Raw genomic sequence first — 16,475 nt, 5'->3', positions numbered from 1 at the left:
ACCCAGCACAGGGGAGACACTTATTACCTAGGCGCCTCACTTCGCCCTCACCCCCTTCTCAACCCAGCACCAACTGTAGAGGGTTAGCCTCACTCAGAAGATGGAAAATCCAGTGGGTGCGCATGACCCATCCCATGGGATAAGCGTTTCTCAAAAGAGAGACAGGTGTTTGGCAAAACCAAGGCAGACTCCTGTATGCCACACAGGGCCGTCTCAGTGTAGAAGGGGACAGAAACCTGGAGCCACGAGCGCTCTGTTCCCAAATACCCCTCTCTACTTCTGAGAGGGTGATGCCACATGGCCAGAAGCCTGGGAATATGAAAGGACCAGGATGAGGAGGGAGGCAGGAAAGGAAGTAGGAGAAAAAGGAAAGTTCTCCCTGCTTAGTGGAAGCACACATATGCTCTCCAGCCTTGTTCCGTCTCCTGAAGAATGGCAAGGGGTCACAGTGACCCCTGGTGCATGCCACCCCACTTCAGGAACTCTTGGCTCTGAGTCCCAAGGCCCAGCAAAGGTGGGATCTCAGGGGCTGTAGAGCTCCCAGTTCTTTGAGCCAATTTGGAAAGCCTGGGCAAAGAGCTCAGAAAGAGATGCTCAGCTGATCAAACACAAGATTTACTTTTTATGTGCTCTGAAGTGGCAAGTAAAAATCAAACTAAACCTATCTGTGATCCATGGACAATACAAATCCAAGAGACTGTTATTTTTAGGTTTCGCTTTAGTTTCCCTGATCAATGGAACAGTCGTAAGCAAAAGCATCATGTCAAAATCACCAGCGTTGCTCAAAAAGCTCATTTACAACTCAAAAACATCACGTAGAGGAAGAGGCATGGGAATCACATCACCTCCACTTGCACTGGCCAATGCAACAGCCATTCTGGCACAGATACCCTATCTAATCAAAGACCTGAAGGAGAAACAAATGGAAAATATCCCTCCGTGAGCTGAACATAGGAAGAATGACTAACACTCTTCTCTTAGGTTACTGGGAGGCAAAAGGCTTTTACAGCACGTGAGGGATTCATCAGGAGACAAGAGTTGACCCTCGGTAGAGTCAAATCAATTTCATACCAACCCATTACAACAAGCGTCTATTATATTCATTATTGCAGAATAGTTCAAAGCTTTTTTTCAACATAAAGCAAGCATAAAGAGATCAAAGCTCCTGGACCACACATAACGCAGTTGAAAGTTGTCCCAACATGTTCTCTGCCTGCAAGACAAATAAGTTAAATATATTTGCAAATGTCAACTTCAGTCCCTTTTAATGCCTCTTAAATTAGGTCAGTGAGTCTGTTTTGGAAACAGAAGTAGGATGACTCACAGATACTTGCTTGGCTCATTACTTGAGCTTAGACAACAAAGCAACTCAGTTGTAAGTGCTCTGGAATTGCCCTCCTATGAGCCACATCCTTAGGACACTGTTACACTCTGACCATTTGTATTTAGAGCCCCGATCCTTTGTTCAAGAACGGTATGCTGCCATTGTACATTGCATCATTATCAGGAAACCTGAAAAATGTAAACCCATTTTAAAAATGTGTTTAGCTCTTCTAGCCCCCAGGGTAAATGCTGGTGTGCTCGTGTGGCTGCACTGAGACTTTTTTCTCTCAAACCGAACTTGCCCTGAATACTAAATTCCTTTCAAAGAAAGATGAACCTTTGCAATAAATGATGTCCCATTTTAAAGACTGGTTCCAACGTCCCAACATATCCATTTGTCTTTGATCGCCTGAACTCACATTGCCCCCTGCTAATACCTTTCTTGGGGAGTTGTCACAATCTTCCTTATGACGGCATCAGGGTTGTTTATTTTTTTTAATCTGTCTCAGTTCCTCAACTAGAGGGTAAGTACTTCAAGGGCAGATCCCATGTCCTTAAGCTGAACCTTCCCACGAGTTTGCCTTTCCTGAGCAAGGCGTATGTATTCTCATGCCAGCTTAAACACCAAAAACTTTAAGTTAATTTGCATTGAATAAATAAATGAATACATGTTTCCAGTCAGCCCAATGCTTTGAAGACAAAAATCTTCTTTTCATGATTCTCCGCATTCTGAATAGCACAGACCTCCTGGAGTAACTGCCTAGGCTGAGCAGAACACAAGGAGGATTTCAAGGGGACAGCAGATCTGAATGATTTAAACAGGGACCACAAAAAGACTATTTATGAGTTTAAAAATGCATCGGGTCTCAAAGTATCATCCTGTATCTTTCCCATCTGCTCACTAACCCAGCTTGTCCAGTTTAGAGATATTCTGCAGCATCTTCCCAGGTGTCCCATTCCTGGCAATTATAAGCTTCTACCAAATAACCAGCATATACCAGCCAAGAGACTAAGGACAACCTTAGATGGGTTGTGACATTGGGAACTCAGTCAATGTCCTGACTGGGGTCCCAGGCTGAGAACAGATATCTTGGGCATTGTATTCATTTCCTTTTGCTGCTGTAACAAATTATCACAAGTTTATTGTCTTAAAGTTTTGGATCTCAGAGGTTTAAGATGTGTCTTACTAGGCTAAAATCAAGGTATCGTCACGGGGTACATTCCTTCTGGAGATTCTAAGGGAGAATTCACTTCCTTGATTTTCCCAGTTCCCAGAGGCCACCTGCATCCCTTGACTCATGGTCCCATTTCTGCAACTTCAAAGCCAACAACATCAGGCCAACCCCTTCCCACTCAGTCTTCTCTCTGGTCCTCTCTCTTCTGTCTCCCTCTTCCACTAGTAAGAGCTCTTATGATTATATTGAGCCTGGATCATCGAGTGTACTCTTCCCAACTCAAGGTCAGCTAATTAGCAAACTTAATTCCATCTGCAACCTTAATTCTCTTTACCATGTAATCTAACACACTCATGGGTTCCAGGGCTCAGGACATGGACAGATTTGCAGCCATCATTCTGCCCACCACAGGTAGGCAGAACAGGAAAGCAAAGTCCCCGAGTCCTGGGAACCACTGGCTCAGGATGGAGAATGGAAGGCCTGCACTAGAGAACACTGTCTGCACAGAGCCCTCGGCCAAAGGGCCAGTGCTGCCATCCATCCCCAGGAGGTCACCAGAGCACCCCTGCTTCTAAGGTGGCTTCTTCTTTGAGGAAAGAGTGGGAAGTGATGAACTAATCCATGCTAAGAGACTCCCCAAGTCTTACTGTGACACAGGCACTCCCTGAGGAAGGGGTACCACTTGACACAGGGAGATGATTGACCAATGGTGAAATTTCAGGCTTCATTTGGGAAATTATTCGGATGATTCTCAAAATACACCAGGTACTCACTCCTCTCCCCACCTTTGCAATTAGGCTGCCCTTATACCAAAGCAACAACAGTCAGAGCATCACGTGTGCATGAGAATGAGAAAGGGATAGAACACAAAGACCCAACACACACACACACACACACACACACACACACACACACACACACACCACTTTCTTATTGTTCTTAGACATCCAAAGGATCTTTTTCTCATATAGAAAGTTAAATAAGAAGATAGTAACTTTTCCATTACAATTTGCTGTTGCCTCCCCCTAGGGGTGCCAGTATGGGTCAGTTAATGTCCTGTGGAGAGCAGGGGTGAGATTCTTTATGGGGTAGTGTTTATCCTCACCATATGTTTTCTGGTATTGACTGAGAGTGTTAAGTGGTGTTTCAGGAATCAGGAGGGGGAAGATCAAGGGCATCTAGGGAGGTTAACACGTCTAATGCCCATAATCTGTGCTGATCTGCTGCTAATCCAGCAAATGGGTCCGGCTTGGAATGTGCTGTATGTCAGCCTCACAGTTTTCCTGTCTTCTCGTTTACTTAGAAAGAAACCAGGGAGGTTTCATTTTTTTAATACGGTGGCTGCAAAATAAAAGTGAGTGTGACTACGCTGAGATTCTCAAGTAATTGAAGGTTTGGGTGGCACCTGGGTATCCTGACTCCATCCCCTCGTCCCAGGAAGACCTCCCACCCTACCACCATGGCCAAGCTCTCATTTTCCCATTTCTCACCCCACATTCTCACCTGCCCTCCTGGGTACCCACGGTAATCCCTTCCTGAGTCTATCAAGGCGCTTGCCCTCTTCCCCTACAAACCCAAACCCACACTTCTCCAGAGAGCTTCCCAATACTTTTTGAATATCCAACCTGACTACAAATAAAGACATTCCACTTAAAACTACACAGAGAGATGGAATCTCAAAATAGAGAAGATTCTAAGAACTGATGACACTCAGTATAATAAGGCTGCTGACAGTGCGAATAAATAGGTGCTGTGGTTTGGAGGGCTTGGAACCACTTAACTGGAAGGCAATTTAGACACAATTATCAAGAGTCCTTCAAATGTTTATGTGCTCTGACTCTGCAATCCCTCTGTAGGAATCCATGTTAAGAAAACAAAGAGAAATGTAGTCAAAGACTTAACGTGCAATGCTTTTCATAACTCACTTACTTGAAATTGAAATAAAGAAAAAAAACTTGGAAACAAAAGTACTATCATCTGAATGTTTGTGTCTCCCTAAAATTCATATGCTGAAATCCTAACCCCTAAAAGTGATGGTATTAGCAGGTGGGGCCTCTGGGAAGTAATTAGGTCATGAGGGTGGAGCCCTCATGAATGGGATTAGTGCTCTTATAAAAGAGGCCCCAGAGAGATCCCTAGCCTCCTTCCACCAGGTCAGGATACAAAGAGAAGTTTGCAATCTGGAAGAGGGCTCTTCCTTGACCATGCTGGCACCATGACCTCAGACCTCCAGCCTCCAGAACTGTGAACAATAAATTTCTGCTACATAAGGCATCCATTCCATGGTGTTTTGTTACAGGAGCCTTAACAGACTAAGACACAATGAATCCTAACAACAGAAAGGTAGTTAAATAAATAATGCAGCCATTAAAAATTATGTCTTACAGGAATAAAGACGCAGACGTAGAGAATGGACTTGAGGACACGGGGAAGGGGAAGCTGGGACAAAGTGAGAGAGTGGCATGGACATATATACACTACCAAATGTAAAATAGATAGCTAGTGGGAAGCAGCCACATAGCACAGGGAGATCAGCTCGGTGCTTTGTGACCACCTAGAGGGGTGAGATAGGGAGGGAGGGAGGGAGACGCAAGAGGGAGGAGACATGGGGATATATGTATATGTGTAGCTCATTCACTTTGTTATAAAGCAGAAGCTAACACACCACTGTAAAGCAATTATACTCCAATAAAGAACTTAAAAAGGATTGGAACTAAGATGGGAGAGTAGAAGGACGTGCTCTCATTCCCTCTTGTGAGAACACCAGAATCACAACTAGCTGCTGGACAATCATCGACAGGAAGACACCAGAACTCACCAAAAAAGGTACCCCACATCCAAAGACAAAGGAGAAGCCACATTGAGACGGTAGGAGGGGCACAATCACAGCAAAATCAAATCCCGTAACTGCTGGGTGGGTGACTCACAGACTGGAGAACACTTATACCACAGAAGTCCACCCACTGGAGTGCAGGTTCTGAGCCCCACATCAGGATTCCCAACCTGGGGGCGTGGCAATGAGAGGAGGAATTCCTAGAGAATCAGACTTTGAAGGCTAGTGGAATTTGATTGCAGGACTTGGACAGGACTGGGGGAAACAGAGACTCCACTCTTGGAGGGCACACACAAAGTAGTGTGCACATCAGGACCCAGGGGAAAGAGCAGTGAACCCAAGGGAGACTGAACCAGACCCACCTGCTAGTGTTGGAGGGTCTCCTGCAGAGGCGGGGGTGGCTGTGGCTCACTGTGGGAACAAGGACACTGGCAGCAGAAGTTCTGGGAAGTACTCCTTGGCATGAGCCCTCCCAGAGTCTGCCATTAGCCCCACCAAAGAGCCCAGGTAGGCTCCACTGTTGGGTTGCCTCAGGCCAAACAACCAACAGGGAGGGAACCCAGCCCCAGCATCAGCAGTCAAGCGGATTAAAGTTTTACTGAGCTCTGCCCACCAGAGCAACAGTCAGCTCTACCCACCACCAGTCCCTCCCATCAGGAAACTTGCACAAGCCTCTTAGGTAGCCTCAGCCACCAGAGGGCAGACGGCAGAAGCAAGAAGAACTACAATCCTGCAGCCTGTGGAACAAAAACCATATTCACAGAAAGATAGACAAGATGAAAAGGCAGAGGGCTACGTACCAGATGAAGGAAGAAGATAAAACCCCAGAAAAATAACTAAATGTAGTGGAGGTAGGCAACCTTCCAGAAAAAAGAATTCACAATAATGATAGTGAAGATGATCCAGGACCTCGGAAAAACAATGGAGGCAAAGATCGAGAAGATGCAAGAAATGTTTAACAAAGACCTAGAAGAATTAAAGAACCAACAAACAGAGATGAACAATACAATAACTGAAATGAAAACGACACTAGAAGGAATCAACAGCAGAATAACTGAGGCAGAAGAACGGATAAGTGACCTGGAAGATAGAATGGTGGAATTCACTGCTGCAGAACAGAATAAAGAAAAAAGAATGAGGGGGCTTCCCTGGTGGCACAGTGGTTGAGAGTCCACCTGCCAATGCAGGGGTTCGTGCCCTGGTCTGGGAAGATCCCACATGCACAGAGCGGCTAGGCCCGTGAGCCATGGCCACTGAGCCTGCGCATCCAGAGCCTGTGCTCCACTACGGGTGAGGCCACAACAGTGAGAGGTCCATGTACCACAAAAAAAAAAAAAAAAAGAAAAAAGAATGAAAAGAAATGAAGACAGCCTAAGAGACTTCTGGGACAACATTAAATGCAACAACATTCACATTATAGGGGTCCCAGAAGGAGAAGAGAGAGAGAAAGGACCAAAGAAAATATTTGAAGAGATTATAGTCAAAAACTTCCCTAAAATGGGAAAGGAAATAGCCACCCAAGTCCAGGAAGCACAGCGGGTCCCATACAGGAGAAACCCAAGGAGAAACACGCCGAGACACATAGTAATTAAATTGGCAAAAATTAAAGACAAAGAAAAATTATTGAAAGCAGCAAGGGAAAAATGACACATAACATAGAAGGGAACTCCCACAAGGTTAACAGCTGATTTCTCAGCAGAAACTCTACAAGCCAGAAAGGAGTAGCATGATATACTTAAAGTGATGAAAGGGAAGAACCTACAACCAAGATTACTCTACCCGGCAAGGATCTCATTCAGATTCGATGGAGAAATCAAAAGCTTTACAGACAAGCAAAAGCCAAGAGAATTCAGCACCACCAAACCATCTCTACAACAAATGCTAAAGGAACTTCTCTAAGTGGGAAACACAAGAGAAGAAAAGGACCTACAAAAACAAACCCAAAACAAATCAGAAAATGGTCATAGAAGCATACATATAGATAATTACCTTAAACGTGAATGGATTAAATGCTCCAACCAAAAGACACAGGCTTGCTGAATGGATACAAAAACAAGACCCATACATATGCTGTCTACAAGAGACCCACTTCAGACCTAGGGACACATACAGACTGAAAGTGAGGGGATGGAAAAAGAGATTCCATGCAAATGGAAACCAAAACAAAGCTGGAGTAGCAATACTCATATCAGATAAAATAGACTTTAAAATAAAGAATGTTACAAGAGACAAGGAAGGACACTACATAGTGATCAAGGGATCAATCCAGGAAGAAGATATAACAATTATACATTTTTATGCACCCAACATAGGAGCACCTCAATGCATGAGGCAACTGCTAACAGGTATAAAACAGGAAATCGACAGTAACACAATAATAGTGGGGGACTTTAACACCTCACTTACACCAATGGACAGATCATCCAAAATGAAAATAAATAAGGAAACAGAAGCTTCAAATGATACAATAGACCAGATAGGTTTAATTGATATTTATAGGACATTCCATCCAAAAACAGCAGATTACACTTTCTTCACAAGTGTGCACAGACCATTCTTCAGGACAGATCACATCTTGGGTCACAAATCAAGCCTCAGTAAATTTAAGAAAATTGAAATCATATCAAGCATCTTTTCTGACCACAATGCTATGAGATTAGAAATCAATTACAGGGAAAAATAAAGTAAAAAACACAAACACATGGAGGTGAAACAATAGATTACTAAATAACCAAGAGATCACTGAAGAAATCAAAGTGGAAATCAAAAAATACCTAGAAACAAATGACAATGAAAACACCATGATCCAAAACCTATGGGATGCAGCAAAAGCAGTTCTAAGAGGGAAGTTTATAGCTATACAAGCCTAGCTCAAGAAGCAAGAAAAATCTCAAATAAAGAATCTAACCTTACACCTAAGGGAACTAGAGAAAGAAGAACAAACAAAACCCAAAGTTAGCAGAAGGAAAGAAATCATAAAGATCAGAGCAGAAATAAATGAAATAGAAACAAAGAAAACAATAGCAAAGATCAATAAAACTAAAAGCTGTTCTTTGAGAAGATAAACAGAATTGATGAACCATTAGCCAGACTCATCAAGAAAAAGGGAGAGGACTCAAATCAATAAAACGAGAAATGAAAAAGGAGAAGTTACAACAGACACTGCAGAAATACAAAGCATCCTAAGGGACTACTACAAGCAATTGTATGCCAATCAAATGGATAACCTGGAAGAAATAGACATATTCTTAGAAAGGTATAACCTTCCAAGAGTGAACCAGGAAGAAACATAAAATATGAACAGACCAATCACAAGTAAAGAAATTGAAACTGTGATTAAAAATCTTCCAACAAACAAAAGTCCAGGACCAGATGGCTTCACAGGGGAATTCTATCAAACATTTAGAGAAGAGCTAACACCCATCCTTCTGAAACCCTTCCAAAAAATTACAGAGGAAGGAACACTCCTAAACTCATTCTATGAGGCCACAATCACCCTGATACCAAAACCAGACAAAGATACTACAAAAAAAGAAAATTACAGATCAATATCACTGATGAATATAGATGCAAAAATCCTCAGCAAAATACTAGCAAACAGGATCCAACAACACATTAAAAGGATCATACACCATGATCAAGTGGGATTTATCCCAGGGATGCAAGGATTCTTCAATATATGCCAATCAATCAATGTGATACACCATATTAACAAATTGAAGAATAAAAACCATATGATCATCTCAATAGATGCCAAAAAAGTTTTTGACAAAATTCAACACCATTTATGATAAAAGCTCTCCAGAAAGTAGGCATAGAGGGAACCTACCTCAACATAACAAAGGCCATATACGACAAACCCCCAGCAAACATCATTCTCAATGGTGAAAAACTGAAAGCATTTCCTCTAAGATCAGGAACAAGATAAGGATGTCCACTCTCACCGCTATTATTCAACATAGTGTTGGAAGTCCTAGCCTCGGCAATCAGAGAAGAAAAAGAAATAAAAGGAATACAAATTGGAAAAGAAGAAGTAAAACTGTCACTGTTTGCAGATGACATTATACAATACACGGAGAATCCCAAAGATGCCACCAGAAAACTAATAGAGCTAATCAATGAATTTGGTAAAGCTGCAGGATACAAAATTAATGCACAGAAATCTCTTGCATTCCTATACACTAATGATGAAAAACCTGAAAGAGAAATTAAGGAAACACTCCCATTTACCACTGCAACAAAAAGAATAAAATACCTAGGAATAAACCTACCTAGGGAGACAAAAGATCTGTATGCAGAAAACTATAAGATACTGATGAAAGGAATTAAAGATGATACCAACAGATAGAGAGATATATCATGTTCTTGGATTGGAAGAATCAATATTGTGAAAATGACTCTACTACCCAAAGCAATCTACAGATTCAATGCAATCCCTATCAAATTACCAATGGCATTTTTTACGGAACTAGAGCAAAAAATCTTAAAATTTGTATGGAGACACAAAAGACCCCGAATAGCCAAAGCAGTCTTGAGGGAAGAAAACGGAGCTGGAGGAATCAGGCTCCCTGACTTCAGACTATACTACAAAGCTACAGTAATCAAGACAATATGGTACTGGCACAAAAACAAAAATATAGATCAATGAAACAAGATAGAAAGCCCAGAGGTAAACCCATGCACCTATTGTCAACTAATCTGTGACAAAGGAGGCAAGGATATACAATGGAGAAAAGACAGTCTCTTCAATAAGTGGTGCTGGGAAAACTGGACAGCTACATGTAAAAGAATGAAATTAGAACGCTCCCTAACACCATACACAAAAATAAACTCAAAATGGATTAGAGACCTAAATGTAAGACTGGACACTATAAAACTCTTAGAGGAAAACATAGGAAGAACACTCTTTGACATAAATCACAGCAAGATCTTTTTTGATCCACCTCCTAGAGTAATGGAAATAAAAACAAAAATAAACAAATGGGACCTAAGGAAACTTCAAAGCTTTTGCACAGCAAAGGAAACCCTAAACAAAATGAAAAGACAACCCTCAAAATGGGAGAACATATTTGCAAACAAATCAACAAAGGACTAATCTCCAAAATATATAAACAGCTCATGCAGCTCAATATTAAAAGAACAAACAGCCCAATCCAAAAATGGGCAGAAGACCTAAATAGACATTTCTCCAAAGAAGACATACAGATTGCCAAGAAGCACATGAAAAGCTGCTCAACATCACTAATTATTAGAGAAATGCAAATCAAAACTACAATGAGGTATCACCTCACACCAGTTAGAATGGGCTTCATCAGAAAATCTACAAACAACAAATGCTGGAGAGGGTGTGGAGAAAAGGGAACCCTCTTGCCCTGTTGGTGGGAATGTAAACTGATACAGCCACTACAGAGAACAGTATGGAGGTTCCTTAAAAAACTAAAAATAGAATTAGCATATGATCCAGCAATCCCACTACTGGGCATATACCCAGAGAAAACCATAATTCAAAAAGACACATGCACCCCAATATTCATTGCAGCACTATTTACAGTAGCCAGGTCATGGAAGCAACCTAAATGCGCATCAACAGACGAATGGATAAAGAAGATGCGGTACATGTATACAATGGAATATTACTCAGCCATAAAAAGGAAAGAAATTGGGTCATTTGTTGAGATTTGGATGGATCTAGAGAATGTCATACAGAGTGAAGTAGGTCAGAAAGAGAAAAACTATTGTATATTAATGCATGTATGTGGAATCTAGAAAAATTGTACAGATGAACAGGTTTGCAGGGCAGAAATTGAGACACAGATGTAGAGAACAAACGTATGGACACCAAGGGGGTAAATCGGCGGGGCAGGTAGGGTTGGTGGTGTGATGAACTGGACGATTGGGATTGACATGTACACACTGATGTGTATAAAATTGATGACTAATAAGAACCTGCTGTATAAAAAAAAAAAGACGTTAAAAAAATAGAGAAAAAAGAAAAAGAAAACAATGGCATGGGGGGGATGGGTAAATGCTGAAAAGCCAAATTAAAAACAAATTATGAATGAAAAAAAATTATGTCTTAGAAAAATATTTGATAAGACAGGATAATAATGAAAATACAATTTTAAGTAAAATCACAAGATACACTCCCATCCCAAAATTTGCTTCATATATTGAATTATTCGTCAGGATTTTTCCATAATATTTCTTATTGCTCCTACTCTTCCTGATGTGTTATTAATTACCACAGGGAAGAGATGACACAGCAAAAAGTGGAAAACACAGGAGTCAGTTCTTGATTCAAATGCTCTGCCCTGGCTTAGGCAAAATAATTGGAAAGATGCGATGTGAAGAAGAGCAAAGCCGCCCACATACCCTACCCCAGGGTTAGATAAATACCTTCTTGCCTGGATCAAGGAAGAGCTGAAGGAGATGCAGAAAAGTAAAGAGTGTATTCATATCGTGTGTGTGTGTGTGAGTGTGTGTGTGCTGGGGAAGAGCATGTAGTATGATGATAGGTTGGAAAAAATGGAGAGCAAAGGGAACCTAGGCTCTTCCTGAACAGAGCTCTGGGAAACAGCAGAGTGATGCAGAGTTCCCTATGCCCAAGGAGGAAAGAGCCACATGCTGTGTCTAGGCTGATAAGCACCTCATCACACATACCCAGTTCCCAAGAAAGCATGGGAGCAGCAGGACAAACCAATGTCAGGATTGGCATGGAAGTCACAGGCTCTTTGATGGCCTCATGAAATCTCCTCCAGCCCAGGGTGGCACCAAAACAGCGAAGCAATCCTGGGTGATCGTGAAAGCAGGGAAGCGACTGAGAGACAGAGGCCCTGGCCCTCGGAGGACCAGTGCACACTCTCCCTCAAAGCTTTACAACTGAACCAGCTCTTTGGTTCTTTCACCAAAGACCAGACACAGAGTTCCCTCCTATTCTGCATGCCATTGTCAGGGACCCCACCACACAGTCACATTTTAAACTTCTGACCTATGTGCAATCAGTTCTCAGACCCCATATCTGGTCAAGCCTGTCCGCTCTGGCTGCCCTCCTCAGATGAAACCCTCCTCCAACAGCATGGCTGGACTACTGGGCCCAGGAGAAGGTTTTCCACTGTCCAGGCTCTCTCCTCTTCGTTGCTAACCCACTGTTGCCAGCAGTCATCTTCCTGAAACTCTGATTCCACCGGCCCTGCTTGGAAGTCCCCAGCAGGTCCTCAGCCCAGAGCTCAGGCTTTACCTGTCCCCCAGGCCACATGATAACCAGCCCCACCCAATGAATCCACCTACCTCCCCATTCTCTGCAATAGAAACCCCATTTCAGACTCTCTCTTCTCACCTGGAGCATCTTTGCAATCCAAACTAGCCACTCTTCAAATTCCAAGTCAAGTCCCATTTTCTCTAGCAAAATTTCCCCATCCTTTTAGTTCCCACGGATCTCACCTTTCTCTGACTCCTATGGCACTTATTATCTAAACCAGTTCCTCAAATTCTTAACCACTTCATATTTTTTCACAACTGAAGTGTATGTTGTCTCTATGGTGCAACCACCCAACTTGGTCAAGTTCAGAGGTGGAGGTGGGGGCATGGGAAGGGAACGTGTTTTCTGCACCAGTTGCCCAGTGATGAGAGTGCAGGAAGTGCTCCTTAGTGCATTCATTGAACATCAATTCCTTTCCTAATCCTTCATTCCCAGCTGATGGGAAAAGGAACAGACTGCAGATAGGGCCAATGGGCAGAGTGGGGACCTGGGAAAGGATTCCCAGCGAAGGGGAGAGTGCTCACTCCAGAACACAGCTTAGGCCTCCCTAGTGAAGGAATTTATTTAAACGCTGTACTTAAGACTACTTTCTCTATCAGAGAACAGACTTGTGGTTGCCAAGAGGAGGGTGGAATGAGAGAGGGATGGTTGGGAGTTTAAATTAGCAGAGGCAAACTGTTATATATAGGATGGATAAACAATAAGGTCCTACTGTCTAGAACAGAGAGCTATATTCAATATCCTGTGATAAACCATAATGGAAAATAATATGAAAGAGAATGTATATATATGTATAATTGAATCACTTTGCTGTACAGCAGAAATTAACACATTGTAAATCAACTATACTTCAATAAAATAAATTTTAAAAATAAAATAAAAAAGACTACGTTGGTGAGACTTAAACACCTAGACAATATTAGTACTGCTAATGTGTGCTTTAGGTCTGGGACAGGGAGAAAAGGCAAGGTTTTAAAGAAAAGAATATGAGCCTAGGACTTGTTTAGTGAAGCAGTTCAAGCACAATTTACCAAATGATGGTGCAAAGCAGAGGTCACAGAACAGCTGTGTGTGTGTGTGTGTGTGTGTGTGTGTGTGTGCTCACGAGTGCACATTCATTGCCAAGAGAGCTAAGAGCTGGCCTATCACATTTTTACCAGAAACTGTTTAAACAGTATATGTTGAGATCAAGAAAGAAAAGTAGGGCTTCCCTGGTGGCGCAGTGGTTGAGAGTCCGCCTGCCAATGCAGGGGACACGGGTTCGTGCCCCGGTCCGGGAAGATCCCACATGCCGCGGAGCCATGGCCGCTGAGCCTGCGCATCCGGAGCCTGTGCTCCGCAAGGGGAGAGGCCACAACAGTGAGAGGCCCGCGTACCACAAAAAAAGAAAAAGAAAGAAAAGTATACACACCACATCAGAAAAGTAGATGAGGGAATGTACAGGAAATTCACACACACACACATACAAAAATTCAACAAGCACAGGGAAAACATCCCACCTTATTAGTAATCAGTCAAAAATCTCTATTTCCCTCCTCCTTCCCTAAGGCCTAGGGGTATCATAAATGGGAATCTCAACAAACAAATTCAACTTGTGTTTGCTTTCTGTCTACTGTGTGTCAGACACTGGGTAGCAATGCAAAGCCATCAACAAGTTCAAGCAGGAGAAGACATGCTCACCTCTATGAGCCCGTCGCTGTAGAGGATGGACAGGCGGAGGGGAGACAGCACAAGGTAATCTAAATGCCGCATTAGGATCGCGGTAGTGCAGGTGACGACATTTGCTTCCAACTCAAGTCATCCTCTTCTTCCTTCTAACCTATTTTCTCTCTTTTTAATTTTAATTCACTCTAACTACCAATATTACAAGTCCTGCCAAAGGGATGTCTTTATAAAAGGCTAAAAGTTTTTCACAAAAACTGTATCTGGCCTTTACTTTTCACCAAAGTGTTAAATTCTGAAACTTGGAGGTTGTGTACAAAGGTGCTCAGATTCAGGAGTGAAAATGAGGCACGTATTTTGGCTGCTTGAGTTAAGTGAACCAGAGATCAGTAGACACTTCCCAGATGAAAAGTCAATTCGCTTCAAAGAATTATTTTCTCTTTAATAAATTGTAAAGCATGAGAGTAAGTCACTTTGCACGTTTCTGGAGCTGTGTGACTGCCACATACTAATAATGGCTATGGTGGTCATCTGATCAACAGTGAGTTGCTATTTCTCACACAAAGGAGGAGAAAGACACCCAGGGCAGGAGTCTGATCTCAGATTTTCAACTACAGAGATATTCTATTTTAAATGTATTCTGTTTTACTTGGTTTTGCTTTCTTTCTCCCTCCTCGTCCAGTAAAACAAATGCTAGGTGTTATTTTAGGAGAAACCCTAGGTCTTCTCGTAAGGAAATAAGGAGCAGTTCAGCTCCCCAGAGCGTCTGTTCACCTTGAACGCTTCCCTCGGCTGGTGGAGAACACGACTGGAATCAAAACGCAGACTGACCTGCGTGGAGATGGGCTCCAGCTCCCGGTCACTTCGGAGCGTCGTCAGTCTCCGGAGGTGGGATTTGGCTCTGAGAGAGCTCGGCGCTCCGTTAGAGACGTGCATGTCCGTGCCTTGGCTGTAAGTGACTCCAGGTTTGGTGCTTCTGCGTGGAAAGGGCACTTGGTTAAATACGCTCATGCGATGTGGTGAAGCAACTCAGCCGGGAACTCTTCTGGAAAGCGGCTCAGGCCTCCATTTCTGTTGTTACCAAATGCAAGCTTGTGTGCCCGACACATAGTGAGGCCAAACAATACCGAAATGTCAGAGTTTGGAGCAGAGAAAGGTTTACTGCAGGGCCATGCCAGGAGAACGGGGGGCTCCTGCCCTCAAAACCCCGAACTCCCCACAGCGTTTCAGCAAAGCATTTGTAAAGGCCAGGTGTGGGAGGGGCGTTGCAGGATATGCGATCAGCTCGTGCGCAAATCTCTGATTGGCTGATGGTGAGGTAACAGGGAGGTTAACACGATCAACCCTTAGGCGCCAGAAGGTCTGGGGGCTACACGGTCGCAATCATCAAGCAGTTAATTTCTTCCATTTGGTGGTGGTTTTCAGCACCTGAAAAACTCAGGAAATATACATGAGATACTATTATCTGGGTACTTCAGAGAAGAGCTACAACAGAGGATATGGGGGAGGGATCTGTCCCTGAAGGCCCCCATAGGGTCCTGCTCGGGTACACTGTCACTGAAGAGAAAAAGGAGCTCTAATTGCTCGGCATCGAGGAGGCATAACCGTGGTATTTAAAGGTAGATACAGTCCAGAATCCTGAGTGGACCAGGATCTTGCCATATAGTTGGCTACTTTTCAGCAACTTAAGTTGTGGAAGCTCCGTTATACTTTTAAAAATTGCTTTTGGAGGGCTTCCCTGGTGGCGCAGTGGTTGAAAGTCCGCCTGCCGATGCAGGGGACACGGGTTCGTGCCCCGGTCTGGGAAGATCCCACATGCCGCGGAGCGGCTTGGCTCGTGAGCCATGGCCGCTGAGCCTGCGCGTCCGGAGCCTGTGCTCCGCGGCGGGAGAGGCCACAACAGTGAGAGGCCCGCGTACTGCAAAAAAAAAAAAAAAAATTGCGTTTGGATATTCATGTTCCAGAGAGCATTCACTCTCACTCCGTTATTATTGTTTCATTTCACCAGCTGTTGACTGAGCCCCTGACCAGGTGTCTGGCACTGTGCTAGGCACAGCAAAGATCAATGGGACAGGAGCCCTGCCTCCACTGAGCTCAGTACCAAGAGAGTGCAATTTTTCTATTGGGAGCCACCTTTTAATCTAGACATTTGTTTACAATTCTTCTGTCAGAGACGGAGAAAAAAACCCTAAATCTCCCCTAGATTGTTTCTTTGGATGGCCAA

General features: G+C 43.3%; 1 long non-coding RNA gene across 2 annotated transcripts in view; it reads right to left on the bottom strand.

Moving 5' to 3' along the window:
- LOC113611306 (uncharacterized) overlaps positions 1 to 12,712 on the bottom strand; it is an 87,242-nt gene extending 74,530 nt beyond the window's left edge. For both annotated transcript variants that reach the window (XR_003429397.1, XR_003429394.1), the window contains exon 1: positions 12,668 to 12,712. This is a non-coding gene — a long non-coding RNA (uncharacterized LOC113611306). The remainder of the gene's footprint in view (positions 1 to 12,667) is intronic.
- Between the last annotated feature and the right edge of the window lie 3,763 nt (positions 12,713 to 16,475).

This window comes from Aethalodelphis obliquidens, unplaced genomic scaffold (genome assembly GCF_003676395.1).
Source record: "Aethalodelphis obliquidens isolate GAN/ISIS:26980383/991018 unplaced genomic scaffold, ASM367639v1 scaffold3, whole genome shotgun sequence".
In the NCBI taxonomy this organism is placed as follows: Eukaryota; Metazoa; Chordata; class Mammalia; order Artiodactyla; family Delphinidae; genus Aethalodelphis; species Aethalodelphis obliquidens.
The sequence above is the reverse complement of the archived record's forward strand: the minus strand, read 5'-3'. Positions and strand labels throughout refer to the sequence as shown.